Source organism: Notamacropus eugenii, chromosome 7 (assembly GCF_028372415.1).
Source record: "Notamacropus eugenii isolate mMacEug1 chromosome 7, mMacEug1.pri_v2, whole genome shotgun sequence".
In the NCBI taxonomy this organism is placed as follows: Eukaryota; Metazoa; Chordata; class Mammalia; order Diprotodontia; family Macropodidae; genus Notamacropus; species Notamacropus eugenii.
In genome coordinates this window covers 111071412-111091448 of record NC_092878.1, presented here as the reverse complement: position 1 = coordinate 111091448, position 20037 = coordinate 111071412, and positions in this window count along the sequence as shown.

The following is a 20037-nucleotide window of genomic DNA, read 5'->3' as shown; positions in this document are numbered from 1 at the left end:
CAAAAGAATTCAGACTTTTCTCCTGGCTTTGATACTAAACTTTAGGATTTTCTTGATCCACTGTTGCTACCAGACCAGCCTTCTCACCTTAGAGATGACTCCATCGTTGTGCCCCTATTTTGAACAGCTTGAAATGGAAAAAGGATGACATTGCACACAATCCTGAGGAGGAACTAAAAGCTATCCAGTAGGCATTAAGACTTTAACATGTGAAAAGACTACCATGGAAGTGGTGAGAATAAATTTAAAAGTCTTCTGAGTATTCTTCTCTTTCTCTTTTTTTCTCTTGGTAGTCAAAGGAGAACTCATTAATTCTTCTTCCTCCTCACCCCCACCCAAGGTGAGCCCAACAGCATAACTGACAGGGGTTCTTCTGTACCACTTTCATAATTGCATCAGAGATCCAGCTGATCCAAAGTCAGGCATCTATTAGCAATGAATTGCTATCACATTTTTAGGGGTCTTATCCTCAGTTTTGTAAAAGTCATTTTTTTGTGTTTCTTTGTATCTTATTGAGCTGGAAATTTCCCTGGAATTTTTTGTTTTTAATATTTTTCATCAAATTATCTTTCTCACAGAGGGTGTAAGCAAGATACTAAAGTCAGCAACTCACCTGACTTCTTACAAATTCACTTCCAATGTTAAAATAATGCACTAATTCTGGAGAGGCAGAACCAACCAAGGGACTGGGTGAAACAATTTTCTAGCTGAAGACAACTTAAGAAAAGTCTATCTCACCAAGGTGAGAGTGGCCTACATTGCAGTTTAAACCAAGCAAGCACAGGCACAACCACAAAATGTACACTATGACCAGGTGGGATTTATACCAGGCATGAAGGGCTGGTTTAATATTTGGGGGGGAAATCAGCATGATTGACCAAATCAATAACAAAAAGTATCAGAAACCATATGATTATATCAATAGATGCAGAAAAAGTTCCTGATAAAATATGAACCACATTCTTATTAAAAACCCTGGAAACACAGAAATAAATGGATCTTTCTTTAAAATGACACATCATAGCTATCTAATGCCATCACCAAGCATTATCTATAATGAGGATAGAATAGAAGCCTTCACAATAATATCAGATCAAAAGTGAAACAAAGATGTTCATTATCACCACTACTATCAAATATTATGTTAGAAGTGTTAGCTAAAACAATAAGGGAAGAAAAAGAAATTGAAAAAATTAACATAAGCAGTGAGGAAACAAGTCTATTGCTCTTTGCAGATGATATGATAGTATACTTGGAGAAACCTAGAAATCAACTAAAAAATTAATTGAAATAACTAAAAACTTTAACAAAGTTGCAGGATATAAAATGAACTCAAATCATTTAATCTGAATTTCTATGTATTGCCAACAAAATCCAGTAGCAGGAGATAAAAACAGAAATTTCATTTAAAATATCAGTAGAAAACATTAAATATTTGGCAATCTATCTGCCAATACAAAACCAGGAACTACATGAACACAACAGTTAAACACTTTTCACACAGAGTTGGATCTAAACAATTGGTGAGATAATAATTATACATAAAAACACTAAGCCAGTATAATAAAAATGACAGTTCTACTTAAATTAATTTACCTTTTAAGCACCATACCAATCAAACTACCAATATTATTGCATAGTTGAAAAACAGTAACAAAATTCATCTTTAGAACAAAACCTCAAGAATATCCAGGTAATCAATGAAAAAAAAAGTTAAGAACGGTGGCTTAGCCCTGTCAGATCTCCAACTATATTACAAAGTGGTAGTTGTCAAAAAAATTCTATTATGACACAGAATGGTAGATCAGTGAAATAGATTAGCTACAGAGTAGTAAATGACCATAATAATCTAGTGTTTGGTAAACCCAAAGATTCAAGTCTTTGGGAAAAGAACTCATGATTTGACAAAAACTACTGGGAAAACAAGGAAACAAACAACACTGAAAAGTTATGACAGAAACTAGTTATAGACTAGCATCTCACACTGTATACCTAGATAAGGTCAAAATGGATACACCTTCTTACACATAAATGGTGATACAATATAAACAAATTAGTTAAGCATGGAGCAAGAATGAAATACTTGTGGTTGATGATAAGATCAAGTGTGTCATCATCCCTGCTTTAGTTAAAGTAGATTGAACCACTGGAGCCAAGTAAATTAAGAAAAGCTAAGGAGAGGATATATGAGATAGCATCAAAATATTTTTTGAGGTTGACTAGTATGAAGGTAGAAATTCAGGTTCACGTGGTGATATATGGTGAGAGAGTTGCTAAACTCATTTAGAAAGGGAAAAGAATGCCCTGAGGGTCAGTAGATGACAGGTACCAGGATCTGGATTAGGTGATAAAGGAAAAGAAGTTACTGTAGGCTAACAAAGGAATATTATGTAAGTGGCAATAGGGAACAAGCAACAAGGCATGTTGAGAGTCTACTGCCAATTTTAACATCAATATTTATAAAAGAAAGCACAAATAGTACTGGGAATGATTTCTAGGGATCCAAGTTCATCCAGGGTGAGCCAGGCCTCAGTGAGAACTAGAATATCAAAGAAGCAATTATTTTTCTTTGCTATTAAGGATGACTCCCTTATAGTGGGGAGAAGACATGCAGGAGGAAATCTAGGAGATACATAAATACAAACAGACATACACATATATGCATACATATATATGTGGATATGTACACATACATATATGTGTGTATATATATAGACACATGCACACTATATATGTATGTATGTGTGTATAAATGTAGGGGTAATATGAAAGGAATATGAAAGTTTCTTAATTATATATAAAGTATAGGGATGTGCTGGAGTCCTACCAGCTGACACCAATTATTATATTTTTCAATGTGTGCACATTAGAAATCAGCAAACATGAAATTGGAACCAAAATAACAGGAATTCTCTTGAATTCTCCTAAATTCCCCTCAAAACAGCTTCAAAATAATACCTCAAATCAAATTCTAGAGCAACAGACACAACAAAAGGTTGGGGTGAAACAATTTTCCTCTATAAGATAACTTAGATGACTGGCAGGAAAGATTTGTCTCATCAGGGTGATTCATTCAGTTCAAAGTGATCAGAGTGATTCTTTTATGAAAGCAAACCTTGAGAAAGAAGGACAAACAACAATCTATTAGTAGTATTAGCTGCCCCCTGGGGGATACAACAGGCCAGTTCCAGCTAGGCAAAGCTACTATTTCCTCCCCTTCCCACTCACTCCCCTTTTCTTCCTCTGTCCACTTGGAGAGTCCTACTCTTACCTATGGGTACTCTGTCCAAAGGAATATAAATTTTGATCACTTATACTTTTTAATGCATCTTGGGGCTTGAGATCTAGATTTTTTTCTTCCCTATTTATTTATTCAATCTTTCTTTTTATAAATTGGGACAAATAACTGTTTTGTCTTATGTAGTATTTATCATTTCTTGAACTATAGCTCTGAAAACTTTGACTTTATTGAAGTCTGAATAATTTATTAAATTATTTGGGTGTTGCTGGCTCAGAGAGGGTATACATAGCAATGGTTTCTGTTCTGATCTGGCTAGAAACTCTGATGGTCTTCCCCTCCCTGATGTGTTCTTCTGTGAAGGCAAAGTAAGCTGTCTTTTACCTTAGTTCTTACATAGCCTTTAACTAATGAATGGGTGTTGCTTCATACAAACTGAGACCTGGAAAAGACATTATCTTAAAAAGATCCCTGCATTCTGGGTCATTGCTAGTCATCCTGACCTATTTCTTGTCACTGGACTCTGATGACTTTGAAGGAGAGAATGTGGCTGATGACTTTGCACAGCTCTGCCTCACCTAAATCCAATTCATTTGCAAATCAAAACATCACCCACCTCATATCATTGGTCCTCTTCAAGAATGCAGGAAAAAGAACAGCAATACACCTGGAGTACAGTGCAGCAGAGGCCACATCCCTGCAAACCAGCTGCTGGCCTTGTAGGCTGCTGCATCAGTGCCTTGGGAGCTCTTAACACAGAGAGAATAAGATAGTCAGAAGGCGATTACAGAGAAGACTTTGCAGACGACACTAGAGGGAAGACTCTGTTGCATTGCACACACATCATTCTGGATAACAGTTCTGAGGCAGAAAAGCGGCTCACAAAGGTAAAGGGGCCTTGATCTCAGGTGTAAGGCAGAACAAAACACTAATACTTATGGCCATAGCAGAACAAGGGCTCTAGTTCACAGTTCCAGGAGGAAGAGTGCTTGTGGTCATTCACAAATCAGATCACAGATTAGGAGATCAGTGAACTCACTTCTCCTTAGATTGTACCACATTGGAAGAAGCAAAAATATACAGCCCTCCAAAACAAGCTCTGAAAACAGTCACTGGAAAACCTGAAACTTCTAACAATGTCTCCTCTTTTCTGAGAGCAGAGTTCAACTTTAACAATTTTAAAGTCAAGAAATAGACTGGAAAAAGGAGCAAACCACCATTCCAACAACCACCGCAGCCACCATCAAAACACAACGTGAATATAAAAAGTTTATGGTGACAGGGATCATCAAGACACAAACTAAGAAGCCAAACAAATACAACAGGTGAAAATCCTCAAGGAAAAATATAAATTGTATGCAAGTCCAAAAATAACTCTTGGGAAGAGTCAAAAAACATTTTAAAAATCAAATAAGAGAGTTTGAGGAAACATTGGAGTAGAATATATTATACTTCAGCTGATGTAAAAAAAAAACAAGAGTAGCAAACCTAATCTCAGAAAGCAAAAGCAAAAACAGGAAAATAACCTACATGTTCTGAAATATTTATATCAGTTCTCTATGAGGTTTCAAAAAACTGGAAATTGTGGGGATGGTCATTGTTTTGGGGAATGACGGAACAAGTTGTGGTATATGATTGTGTTGTAACACTACTGTGGGATAAGATATGATAAGCTTGATAATCTTAGAAAAACACAGATAGACTTGCATGAAATAATGAAAAACAAAACGAGTAGAACCAAGCGATCATTGCATACAGTAATAACAATATTATTGTAAGAAAAACTTAGAGGGAATAATTCATTTTGGCTATTATACATACAAAGGAAAATACTATCTGCATCTAGAGAAAGAACTGAAATAAAAGTATGTATAAAGTGATTTTATGCACACACACATATTTGTGTCTAATGATAGTCATCTCTAGCGCAGAGGGAGGGGAGGGAAGAAAAAGAAAAAAAGAAATTTACATGACAACTTTGTTATACATTTAAAAACAAGTAGTACATTATAGATTTCCAGTTTTATATGAAATCATCTTTTTTTAATTACACTATATTATAGAAATGTTTGATCCAGTAAATTAAAAATAAAATAAATTTTAAAAAAGATTGATTTAGATACAATAATTTTGGAATGTCATATTTTAACTGTTTATTTCACCTAGATTCCTCGGAGGGAATGGTTAAATTTTGCAAATGTTATGTACCCTTAAGAATACTAAGTTAGCCAATAGCAAAGGAGTACATGAGGACACTGCATTGGGAAAGAAAAAAAATTGGTCATGACTGAAACTATTCAGTTTGGAAGTTAATGTACAGAATTTACCCAGCTTATCCAATTATAAAAGTATAACAGTGATATTCATAAATTTCCTGTCATACAACACACATAGCAACAGGACTCCAGAGGAAAAGTTTTACAGCTATAATAGAACCTTGTTATTTCTCACATTGATCTCCAATTGCTGCCTGTCTGGAAGTACACATTACAAGATGAGAGGATCAGAGGATTTAGAGATGGAAGGGACTGAAGACATGATCTAATTCAGAGGGCTGATGAAATTGTCTACAAGCTAGGGAAGTAAGGTAGGCTACTCTTCCAAAGCCATAATGAAGATAGATGTAACTGCACTGGAATTAAGGTGTACCTGGAAAAACAGTCAATTAAAGAGGAAAAATGTCTCCCCTCATCTCTAAAATGTGAGGTCACATGGCACCTTGCAACTAATTTGTAAGGTTATAATGGGCAAAGGAAGCTTAACATTTTCGAACTTCTTGTATTGCTTATTTGGGTGAAATTAAACACATACATCATTCTAACAAATCTCTCCCAGCAGATTGTGAACTTTGGAAATGGGAGAAGGGAATTAATGACAATGTATTTCATATTTGTGTTCCTCAGTCTAATGGTTCAATTATTTTCCCACAGAGAATTTATAGTTGTTATCCACCAGATGTTGGTCAGACGTTGAACAGACATTACTAAAAGTAGTGAAAAAAATGACCTTCACATACAATAAACTCAACTGCTATTATTTATCCCATTGTCTAAGTGACAGACCTAATAACCCATTTCAAAAACAGGAGGAAAGGAAAGAGAGGTAGGGCATATAGCTCTACTGCAGACACAAATGTATTGTCAGTAAACAGTTCAAAATAAAAGTAGGAAATAAGTCCTAAACAGATCTGAGCTCTGATGAACAGGAAGAGATTCATTAAAGGTGTGGCAAGTGTTTTGTCATAAAGGGGGCATATAACTAATAGGAACTTCCTTACATCCCAGGTGAAAAAAGTGAAATATACATTTTAAAAATTTATTTAAAATTTTGATGATACTTTAATGTGATAATTCTTTATCATGAAATATAAATTTCCTTCCTGTTCTGTCAAAATGTTGGTTGGATAAGTGTATTAAACTATGGTTTTATTTTGTTTAACAGGGGGTTTGTTTGGAAGCATCAATAATCGACATTATTTTGATAGTCCACCTGGCATCTCTCACTTTCAATGCATGGCTGAACCTATTGTTGTTTGGTTTTGTTTTTGATCAAGCATTGCTTTTTATTGCCATTTGTTACGTATATATCACCATTAGTGATGTTACCATGCATCTTACTGCACTGTCTCTTGCATCATTTACAATTTTTAATTTTTGGAGATGATGATTTTCCATATACCTTAGAGCCATGTGATATCATTTGGAAGTTATTGTTGTTTAAGAGATTTTTTTGCATGTTCTTATTTCAGGGAACAGTTGAAGATCATTAAAAGAGCTATGTCATTTACCACATCTAGCTCATCCTCTTATTGAAGCACCAGACAGCATGTGTTCAAAGATTAAATCAATGGGCCTCTGATCTAGCTGCATGCTGTAAGCTGAATATTATATATTTTTAATACACTCGACTATTTCTCTTTTGAGGGTCCATTAAACTCACCGAAAAGGGGATGCTGCCTTCAGATTGACACAAGGAAAGGTGTTCCCCATCTCTATAAACTTCCATCTTCATTTGTTTTTATTACTAACAAACATACATAAGAGGGAAAAAGGGAAGTAAAATGGGAAATACTATTCAAAATAATAATTAAATATGCTAAGTAATTACCAATGTGTATAGATAAGATATGTATAAATATAAATACTATAAAGATAGCGATAGATATAGAAGAAATGTCTATCTATATGTATGTGTCTTCGTATGTGCATACACACAAACATACATACATACATACATATATATAATAGGTGTAAGAATATGTTTATGTGTGTGTATTTATGCATATGTGTATATATATATGTATATGAATGAATGTATGGGGAGAAAGAGAGAGAGAGAGAGAGAGAGAGAGAGGGAGAGACTAGTAGACCAGTGGACTTTACTTGGTTTCCTAGCTAAACTCTAGAACAGATAATTGAAACAATGACTTATGAACATTTGGAAGAGGAAGACATTATCAAATGGCTTCATTGAGGGGAGGACATAAAAAATGACTTATCATCATTATACTACAAGATTCCAAGCAGATCTATCAGAGAAAAGTCATGGATACATTTACCTAAATTTTAGAAAACGATAGATAGATAAATTTATCTATCTACCTATATCTATCTGCATATTATATATATATATACATATATATATGGTATGTGTGCATACACATATCTCATGCTATCCTTGACAATCATATGAAGAGAACTGGAACTGGACTAGATGATAGTAGAATTGGACACATCAAGAATTATTTGAATTGTTAGACTCTAAGCTAAGTCTTTAATGGTTTAATGTCACCAAGAAATTTCTCATTTTTAGTATCCGAGGTGTCTATACCTGGCCTAGGGCTGTTTAATATTTTTATCAAGGCTGCAGTGAAGACATACACAATGTCCTAATCAAATTTATTGATTACAGAAACAGGAAGGGGTAGCTAAAATACTGGATAACAGAATCAGGATACAAATAAACTCTGTAAGGTTAAACACTGGACTTAACTGAGTAAAGTTATTATATCTTTGCAGAAAACAAATAAAGCTCACAATTCAAAAAGAACAACCAAAGCATGAGGGTTATTCATCAATATAAAGAAGGATGCAAGTAAAGCATACTCCTTTTATAAAGTAAATATGACAATGTTATTAAATTCAAGCTACATAAAGTAAATATGGCAATGATAAAGATAAATACCCAAAATTTTAGATGAACTGAATTAAGAGAGATCCACAAACACTATGCAAAACAGTACACTGCCTATTACTAGTCAACTAGGTGGAACTGTGGATAATATTGGACTTGAAGTCTGAAATACGGAGCTCAGATCCTTCCTCAGACATTTTTCACAGCTGTTTGACGAGAGCCACTCAATCAACATCTCTCAGTCACTGTTTCTTTATCTTTATAATGGCAATGAAAAGAGAATATAAGTCACAGACTTGTTATGAGGATTAAATAAGATAACATATATAAACCACTATTTACATTTTTAAAAACTATATAATTTCTCGCTATTATTCCTCTTATAAATAGCAGAAATTATAGACTTGACCATTAAGACATTATGAAAAAAATTTAAGTATCACTAAGCAAAGTTTAATCCAGACATATGATGACTAATTCCCTGAAGTGAGGAATGAAACAGGGGTATCTACGTTTATCTAATGCATTTACTAATGTCAGAGAGGATGTTTTGTATAGACTTCATAGCAGAAATATAACCCATAATCGACAAAAATATTCTTATTTTCATGCTTACAGATTAAACCAAGTACAATATATCAGATACAAGACACGACTAGACACTTAAACTCTGTCTGCCTCAGTTTCCTTAACTATAAAATTAGGATAATAATATCATCTACCTATCATGGTTCTTTTGAGGACTAAATGAGATAAATTTGTAACACATTTAGCATAGTTCCTGTTACATAGGAGGCACTTAATAATTGCTCATTTCCTTTATTCTCATTCCCCAGTCAGGTCCAGTTATTCACACTTCAATGACACATTGGTGAAACAGATCATGACATATAATTGGCAAGGAGCTTTTTTAGCTAATCTGTGCATGCTATATACACTTACATATAGAATACTCAAAAACATATATATGCATCTATGTATATATATGTATATATATACATATATATTTCTATAGAAATGCCTCTATGTGTATGTGTATGTATATATGTGTGTGTGAGTGTGCGTCCGCCCACACCCACACAAACATATTTGTATATATATATGCATACTTATACTATCATCTAGCCCAGATCTGTACATCTGTTCTTTTATTTATATAGCTCTTACGTATGTATATCTATACTGGTTATACATATATGCATATGTACATTTATATGTTTATATGCTTTAAGCACACAAAAAAGTAAGTTTTCTTAAGCATTAGCAAATACTTAAAGTATAAAACTATTAACCAGCACACCTTTTATATATTCCCCAAAGTGGTTTAATTTCAGGATTCTGTTCCCACTGCATGTTCAGTATCAACTTATCAAAATTGAGGATACCTATATAGAAGGAACACTGCTTTCTGCTTATAGAATTATTTTTTAGTAAAGAAACACAAAGATAGAGGTGGACATCTAGGAAAAGAAGACAGAATAGCATATTGGAAAGAGTGCTGGATTGATATCAGATGACTAGCTCCTGACCTGAATTCTGGTTATACTGTCTATATAAATCAATAACTCTCTATAACCTATGGAATCATAGGCAAGTCTGTACCTCCTTCAGCTATAGAGTAACAGGAAGTTGGACTAGATACATCTAAAGTCCTTTTAAGTTCTACATCTATGATCTTATGTCTCAGGTTCACTAGGATATGTTCTTGTATTCACCTTCCTTGTGCAAACTGTGAGAACAGTTGCTGCTGCTATTGATGAGAAGCAGAAAAATGGAGACAAATTCAGTTCCATTTGAATTGTAGTCTAAGGGAGAGCCAGAAGAATCCAAAGTAGCAGAGTTAAAAGAGAAGCATTAAGACTATTCTGTATATTTTCTATCCTATTGAGAGGGGAGTTGACTCCATAAGAAATTTCCATCCTGAATGATAGTCATCTCAAATCTAGTCATGGGGACTACTAAGAAATTGCTGCATCATCCCCATGTTCAACTTATATCCTTTAACGAAGGAACAGAGCACATATTCTACTGAAAGTTTCCAGAGGACCCATCCACCTCCATGGCTGCATAACATAAGCCCAATTCCATGTAATGAGTACTGTTTCAAAAATATCCATGTTCAAATACATTAGTAAAAGTAGAAAGCAATAGCTATCAACAAAAATAAAACAAAACAAAGAAACAAGAAGTGTTTCAGAAAATCACTCTCTTATATCCCATCATATACAACAAAATTCTTGCCCTCGTCAATATTCAAGTAGAGCAATACATTCCTCAGATATAGTAAAGGAGAAAATTACCACATGATAAGGTATATTGCTTTTGTGATTACTACCCATCTGATTTCTCAACTTGTAGGCTTAAAAGGAAGAGAAAAAAATTATGTCCTTCTTCCACCATTCTGGACTAGAGAACAGAGCAGTTTCTCTCAGCTATTTTGACATTTCAATACTATTTATGATAATGGAATATGAAACTATGTTGATAATCAGTTACACCTATTTAGTGCCAAAAAAAATCAATCTTCAAACAAAGAGGCTTTCCCAAAAAGGAAATTTTGGCAAAAAGAATAATGCTAGTCCCAAATTAAGAATAAAACAAAACAAAAGATTGTCCACTTCATTTTTAAATCTTTTCTCCTTGATTACATCATAGAAAATGTAAGAAATATAACGAATTGATGGTTGGATTTTTAAAGTTAATATAAACTTCTTCAGAATGTTAAAGAAGCCCTTTATGGCAAACCACTCTTAACTTTGATTCTGTTATTCCTTTTTGTGAAAGGAGGAATAAACAGGGTCTTTTAGCTTGGCCACCTATTCATTTGTCATGTCCATGTCCTAGAAAGCTATCACATTAATCTTGTCTCCTTTCATACATAGGGCAAAACTAAGCTTATTGTCTGGTGCTGCTTCCTGGAATCATTTTAAGTGCAACTGGACTATTAACACTTTGTCCAGTTATCCCTTAGACGTTTTTGTTAGGGGAAGTTCTAGATCAGTACATTTTAGTTCTTGAGAAGCAAAGAGAGGAGTAGGGACAATCTCCTCCAAATATTGATATTTAAGTTGTGTCTGGCATTTGTAAATGTAGTCAAGTTTCAATTATCATGTTCATGCAAGATAGCAGTGGCAGTAGGATTCTGTGCAAGTCAGAATAAAATCCAGAATTTTCTCTTAAAGGCATAAGATGGTGGAGTAACAGCACGAGCTTGCTAGTGCTTTCCCCATAAACCCAGCCACATACCTCTGAAAATGACTCTAAGTAAATTCTGGAGCTTCAGAACCCAAAAAGTGACAGAGTGAAGCAAATCTCCAGCCCAAGATAGCCTGGAAGTTGGCCAGGAAGTGTCTATCACACCACGATGGGGGCAGAATGCAGTACAGCATGACTGGCACCTGCACAGATGGGACCTGCGGAGGTCTTGGCAGAACTGAATCTCAGTCACTTATAACAGTTTCCAGATTTCATGACCTCAAAATGCCATGGAAAAATTGGAAAGTCAGTGGCAAAAAACCTGTGGGACTTGAGTGAGAGAGTAGAGTGGTAGGAACCCAGCCCCAGGGTGCTTGATGTGGTAGAGAAGCCCATGGCAGCAGCAGCAGGGCAGGGCAGCTACTGTTTTTCAAGCTCTAGGCACCCAGGTTGTTGGGGGGCCAAGCAACTGACAGTACACTCTCCACCCACACTGGAAGCAGAGGACTACCTTGACAAAAGCTAAAAAGTCAAGCAATTAGCAGGGAAAAGGAATAGAAACCAGACAAAGAAGACCGTAGTATACAACCAGAAGACATCAAGGTCAAAGCTTCTCCATCCAAAGTCTCCAAGAAAAATATTAATTTGTCTCAGGCCTTGGAAGAGCTGTAAAAGGATTTTGAAAATCAAGTAGAGATGTAAAGCACAAATTGGGAAGCGAAATGAGAGTAATGCAAGAAAATCATGAAAAATGGGCCAACTGCTTGCTAAAGGAGATCCAAAAAATGCTGAAGAAAATAACACTTTAAAATATAGAATAACCTAAATGGCAAAAGAGATCCTAAAAACCAATGAGGAAAAGAATGCCCTAACTGGCCAGATGGAGAAAGGAGGTCCAAAAGTTCACTGAAGATAATAATGTTTTAAAGATTAAAATGGAGCAGATGGAAACTGATGACTTTATGAAAAATCACAAAATTATAAAACAAAGTCAAAGGAATGAAAAAGAAAAGTCAGACAATGTGAAATATCTCATTGGAAAAAATAACTGACCTGGAAAATAGTTCCAGGAGAGAGAATTTAAAATTTATTGGACTACCTGAAGGCCAAGATCAAATAAGAGCCTAGACATCATCTTTCAAGAAATTACCAAGGAAAACTGCCCTGATATTCTAGAACTAGAGGGTAAAATGAATATTGAAAGAATCTACTGATCATCTCCTGAAAGAAATTCCCAAAACGAAAACTACTTGGAATATTGCAGTCAAATTCCAAATTTAAAGGAGAAAATATTGCAGGTTGTCAGGAAGAAACAGTTTGAGTATTGTGGAAATATTATCAGGATAACAAAAGATGTAGCAACTTCTATATTAAGAGATCAAAAGGCTAGGACTATGATATTTCAGAGGACAAAGGAGCTGGGATTAAAACCAAGAATCACCTATCCAGCAAAACTGAGTGTAAAACTTTAGGGGGAAAATGGTCATTCAATGAAGGAGAGGACTTTCAAGCATTCTTGTTGAAAACACCAGAGCTCAATAGAAAATTTGACTTTCAAACACAAGAATCAAGAGAAGCATGAAAAGGTAAACAGGAAAGAAAGTCATAAAGGACTTATAAAAGTTGAACTGTTTACATTCCTGTATGGAAAGATAATATTTGTAAGTCTTGAGACATTTCCCAGTATTAGGGTACTTGGAGGGATTATATACATATAGAAAGGGGGCACAAGATGAGTTGAATAGGTAGGGATGATATCTAAAAAAATAAAATTAAGTGGTGAGAGAGGAACATATTGCGAGGAGAAAGGGAGAAATAGAATGAAACAAATTGTCTCACTTAAAAGAGGCAAGAAAAAGTTTTTTTCAATAGAGGGGAAGAGGGGGGAGGTGAGAGGGAAAGAGTGAACCTTACTTTCATACATTTGGCTTAAGAAGGGAATACCATGAAAACTCAATTTGGTATGAAAATCTATCTTATATTGCATGAAAGTGGGGGTAAGTGGCTAGAGGGATGATAGAAGGTAGGGCAAATGGGAGGAGAGGGTAATTAGAAGTAAACATTTTTGTGAAGGGATAGGATCAAAAGAGAGATGAGAATAAATGAGGGTCAGGATAGGATGGAGGAAAATAGTTAATCTTTTACAACATGACTATTATGGAAGTGTTTTGCGTAACTACACATATATAACCTATATTGAATTACTTGACTTCTCAGTGGGAATAGATGGGGAGGGAAAAAATGAGAACAGTTTGAACTCAAAGCTTTAAAAACAAATGTTAAAAATTGTTTTTACATGCAACTGTAAAATAAGACATACAGACAATGGAATATAGAAATCTATCTTGCCCTACAAGAAAATAGAAGGGAAGGGCCTAAGACAAAAGAGGGGTGTGAAAGAAGGGAGGGCAGATTAGGGGAAGTGGTAATCAGAATGCATGCTATCTTGGGGTGGGGTTGTGAATGTGAATCATGTGAAAGTGAGTGTTGGAAATTAAAAATAAATTAATTCAAACAAAAGAATTACCTTCCGTATTAGTCTGGGATTCAACTAATAACAAAAAGGGTTCTTTTTTTCATATATATATATATATATATATCAAGGCTTGGCAAAAAGAGATGCAAGCATGGTTGGCAGGATACTATGATAAAAATAAATAATTGCAGTTAATTCATGATATCAGTTCATTTTTGAAAATTTGTTAGATCCAGCTGAGTACTTATACCTTAGTTTAATGTAGATACAGTTTAAAGGAGAGAGAATGCCAAAAAAGGCTGTAAAGCATATACAAAGGGGAGACAAAAACAAAAGTAATCCTTTTTTTCAAGGTGTTTACAAAGTAATGGAGGAGACAATGCACACATATATACAAAACAATATGCATGCCTCTCTGTGTGTGTTTGTGAGGGTGTTTGTAGCCCTTCAGAGGTTACTTTTCTCATTCTTAATCACTTTCTAGACAGATTTCCAGAGGGTTGCCAATTATTTCTTCTCTCTGGGCTTTAGGCATAATCCTAGGCATAATAAGTTAGTGGATTTGGCTAATAATGTCATCTATAAACCATCACTGTGCTCCTGCACTATTTATCTATCTAAAATGAATTAGCTACAGTTAAATAGCTTGCAGTAAGGATCATCTAGTCTTTTAGTCAATAAGAATGGTTGAAACAAAACCTTAGTATGGTGAAGAATGTATCTCCTACTCTTGACATAAAAAGTAAAAGTGTTATCACGTTGTCCCAACAAATACGTAGAGCTTTTATAAGAAAGTGGACTTCAATTTAGAGAGCACCAGTGAAAAAAGAGCTAACAAAAAAATCTGGTTTAGAAAGAAATTAAGCTTTCTAGATGGAAATGGAGAGAGAGAGAGAGAGAGAGAGAGAGAGAGAGAGAGAGAGAGAGAGAGAGAGAGAGAGAGAGAGAGAGAATGCAGAGGTGTGTCTAATTATTTCATCAAATCCTAATGCATTTTGGTGTCTCTTTCCATCCAATGGCTCAAAGCACTTCTTCCTAAGTTGGTTAGATCAAGGCAGCTAAGAAGGCTCAAAGGACAATTTCTGCACCTGGACTCAGGAAGACTTGAGTTCAAATATGGCCTCTAAACATTTTCTAGCTGTGTAAACTTGGCCATGCCACTGACCTTCTATTTCAATTTATTCATCTGCAAAATAAGGATAATAGCACTTACCTCCAAGGTGGTTCTGAGAATAAAATGAGATAATATTTATACAGCATTTGCAAACCTTAAATCCTATATAAATATTAGGTATCATTATTATTAATTTTCTTATTAGTCTGTTCCCTCCCTGTTTATGCCTTTGACTGATTCTACAATTCATTCAGAGGCATTCTCACCTAATAAAAGTATGAGACCATAGAACATCTTCTTACTTACATTAGTCATGGTGCAACTACACACACACACACACACACACACACACACACACACACACACACACACACACACAGACTCATACGGGCGGGGGAGGGAAGACCTCAAGGGGAGAGGGAGAACTTGGGCTAAGTCCTAAAAACAATCAAGGATTCCAAGAGGAAGGAGGGAGTAAAAGGAATTTTCCTAGTATGGCGCAGAGAGAGAGTAAAGCCATACAGAGTGTTCTAGGTAAATGGTCCCGTGGAAACCAAAGAAGAATGCAGGTCACTCACTTTAAAGATCTAAAATCAGCATGAGAAGGAAAAAAATAACAATGAAAAATTTCAAAGAGAAAATTCATTAGGCTCTTCACATGGGTCTATTAACAAATGGGAAAGATCTTCCTATTTAAATTAACATTAGACTTACTGGGGCAGGTAAGGACTTGAATTTAAAAAAAATAAAAAAGATAACCTGAAACTGTTGACACTGAGAGAGATCTCAACAAAGAAGCTAGAAAAAATACAGGTAAACACAGGTAAAAATTACAAGTAAATAGTCCAGAACCCACCAGCACTGGAAGCTCTTATTCCCTTTATTCTTCTAGGGAAAACCTCAGAGGAGACAGCAGGTTCTAGCATCACTTTAACAGAAGGGGACAACAGACACAAAACTGATGATATCCTAAGTAAAAATAATACTTCCAGGAAAGGCAGTAGAAACCAGAAGTGCTTGATAGGGGAGGGTTTAGAGGATAGAGGGGATAGAATAGATAGCATCTGCCCAGGAAAAACCCAGGAGAGAGGAAAAGCAGAACTTGGCATGAACTTAGTGTGTTGCCCTGGCAATATTCACAGCACCAAGGGTGACTATGAATGTACCAGCATAATTATGAATCACAAAGTATAATAGACTCTCCATATAGAAGGCAGAAGAAAAACATTTATTCAGACACCAGAAAGCCAAATCTGTCATAGTAACCAAGAACTCAATACATATTAGCACTGCTGGGGACAAAGGCATTTCCAAACCTTCCTCCTACCCCTGCTAGGCCTTTCCCACAAGCAAACAAACACTCATAAGCCTAGCTGTGCCTGCTTGCCTGTGTCCTTTTCCAGCTCATACTAGCCTGACCAACTTCCTTTCAGCTCTGCTCCACCCTTCCTGTTCTACCTGTTCACTGCATGTGACATAAATTTCCATGTGATTTAAGCAGGTCACAAGGGCCTATTAATGAATGGGAAAGATCTTCCTATTTAAAGTACTATTACACTTAATGGAGCAGGTAGGAGTGATGGGGCATGTAAGCTGCAATATTACGATCAAGAAATTCTGAAAGGCAGACTGGGTACAGACTCTAGTAGGAGTTTAGTAACCACAGAGCTCCCTCCAAGTACCTGGAAGCATGCTGGCACTCTGAGGGCAGGCTTACAAAGCGAAGTGGAAGCATTTAGCAGAAACCAAGGTGATAAGAGCACAAAACAGGATATGATGACCCTTTCCAAGTATGGAAGGCAGCAGAATCTGCTCCTCCATTCTAGGAAACTGAAATTTATAAGATATTAAACCCTTCCTTCAAGGGTCTGGATTGTGGACAACAGGGATATTTGCTGGAATTTATTTGCAAAAAGATAAGGTGAAAAAAGATTTTAATTTCACTTATGTCGACAACTTCCTCAACATAGCAATGAATACTGGCTTGTTTGAACTTATGTATTGTATAACACAGGGTACTTAGATAGCACAGTGGATAGAATGTTGGACCTAGAGTCAGGAAGATGTGAATTCAAATCTGGCTTTCAAATCTAGCTGTGACACCCTGGAGAAATCACTTAATCTTCTTTGCCTCAGTTTCCTCATATGTAAAATAAGCTGGAGAAGGAAACAGTGAACAACTCCAATCTTAGCCAATAAAAACCCAAATGAAGTCATGAAGACTCAGACATGACTGAAACAACAGAACAAACAATATTACACAATACATACATGATAAATTGTTGAGGGACACCCCTTGTACAAGATCCAATTGATGAGCTGATCCCTATGCAAAGAACTTTTATTTTTTGCAATTTCTTCTAAAGTATTGCATTGACCTAGCTCAAGATCAAACCCATGATGTTGGGAGTTCGCAGCATCCCAGATAACTCCTTCCACAAAAATAGTATCAGTGTCTCACCCTCCTGTTAGAAACGTAAGATCTCTTTCTCTTCCCCCATCAACACAGAGACTGATCTTTCCTATCACTTTAATAGATAATTTTTGAGCTGCCATATTGTGTCTCTTATTACTGTTTTATTCCTCTCAATCCCTCTCTGCTGTCAACAGTCACAGAGAATAGATAATGACCTTTCTTTGTGGGCTTAGAATGACTGTCGTTTCTCACATATTCAAAGAAAAATGGAAGAGACTGAGGGATGAAAATCAGGGAACCCTGAAAACCAGAACTCTGGTAGTTCGGAACCTAGGTTTCAGAAACTGAAAATTGAAAATTACATGGGATATTCACCGTAAGGATAGCCTTAGCTCTGTACTCAGTAAGAGGATTTGAAAGACTAAACCTGAATTTATTATCTAGCTGGGAGAACCCTGCTCTTTAGTCTAAAAAAGCTTAGCACCTGAACTGAGGACCTTGTGCTAAAAGTTTTAAAGAAATAAAAATGGAAGGACCAAGATATGAAAAGTTTTGTTAATTTCTAGGCAAAAATTCCTTATTTTATTTCTAAAAACAAACACACATAAAATTAAAGTATAGTAGAACCTCCTTTTGTTTGAGATAGATGAGTCAGTTTGATACCACAGGAAAGAAGCCTGTCTCTGAAATAAGATGATATTGGCTTAAATTCCATTTATATTACTAAATAATAATAATAATAATAATAATAATAATAATAATAATAGTCACCTTGTGCAGAAGAAAGGAAATAAGAATTTTATAAGACCTAGTATACACACATTAAGAACATTTTATTTGATCCTCATAAGAAGCCTAGGAGGTAAGTGCTCCTGTTACCACTAATCTATAGTTGAGGAAGCAGAGGTTAAATGACTTGTCCAGGGGCCAACAGACTATGCATCCATGGGAAAATATATGTCTAAGAGCAGGCCTAACTTGTCAGGATTATCACAATGGCATTGCTATCAAATTATGCAAATGAGAGTTAGGAAACATGCTAAGATGAAATGTAATAGTGATGTGTTGATATTAAAAGTGGAAACAACAGCACAGTATAGCCAAAAATCATTTTCCTGTCATTTTTTTTTAAATAAGAGGGATATTATTGTGTAGTGTAGGAGATAGAGAGTTGGTTTTGAAGTCAAGAATGCTTGAATTAAAGTACCATTTCTGAAACGTTACTCAATAACCCTGGACAATTTTCACAGTCTCTCAGTGTTCTAGGTAATTCTTTAAGACAGGAAGGTTCTGACATGCAGAGAAAAATGGTTTGCAAATTCAGGCATTCTGCAAACTCAAATAGAAATGAGGACTACTAATCCATAGCAAAGATCCCTGTAGGCTGCATATTAACTGTGGGTATGTTTATTTTTTAATCTATAGAATAAATAAAACAATACAATAAAAAGATGAATGTACATGAAACTTCAAATCTACTTGCCATTTCTTTCTATTTCTTGTTATTCCTTTCAAATATAACAAAATTATCAAGTATTTTTTGTTTTCCTCCCCCTCACCCTAGAAATTACCACTAATTAGGCATATAGGTAAATAGATTTATGTCTATATCTACATCCCTATGCCTATATCTATATATAATTCTATACAATTCTTTCTCTGGATGCAGATAATCCTTTCCTTCATATGTCCTTTATAGTTAAGTTGGGTATTTATAGTAGACTAAATAATTTATTAATTGAAAGTCATTCTTAATACAGTATTACTGGTCCTGTGTACAATCTTTTCTTGGTTTTGCTCACTTTGCTCTTGAATATTACATGCAGATCTTTCCATGACTTTCCAAAACCATTGCGCTCATAATTGTTATAGCATAGTAGCATCCCATCACAATCATATACCACAACTTATTTAGCCATTGCCCCAGTTGATGGGCATCTCTCCAATTTCGAGTTCTTTGCCACCACAAAAAGAGATAGTACAAACATTTTAGAGCCTATAGGTTCTTTTCCTTTTTCTTTAATAATCATTGAAAATAGACCAAGTGGTGATATTGTTGGACAGAGGCAGTATATTAACTCTTTGGGCATAATTTCAGATTACTCTCCAAAATGGTTAGATTATTTTACAATTCCACCAAGAATGAATTAGTGTGCCCATTTTTCTACATCCCCTGCAACATTTGCCACTTTCCCCTTCTATCATTTTAGAACATTTGGTAGGCATAAAATGGCATCTCAAGGTTGTTTTAATCTGAATTTCTCTAATCAATAATGATTTAGATCATTTTGTATGACTATAGACTGTTTTGATTCTGTCAGTGGAAAACTGTTTATATCCTTTGACCATTTCTCAGTTGGGAAAGACTTATAGATTTGACAAAGTTCTGTATATATTTTAGATATGAGACATTCATCTGATAAACTGTCTGTAAATGTTTGTCTTGATTTTCTGCTTTCCTTCTA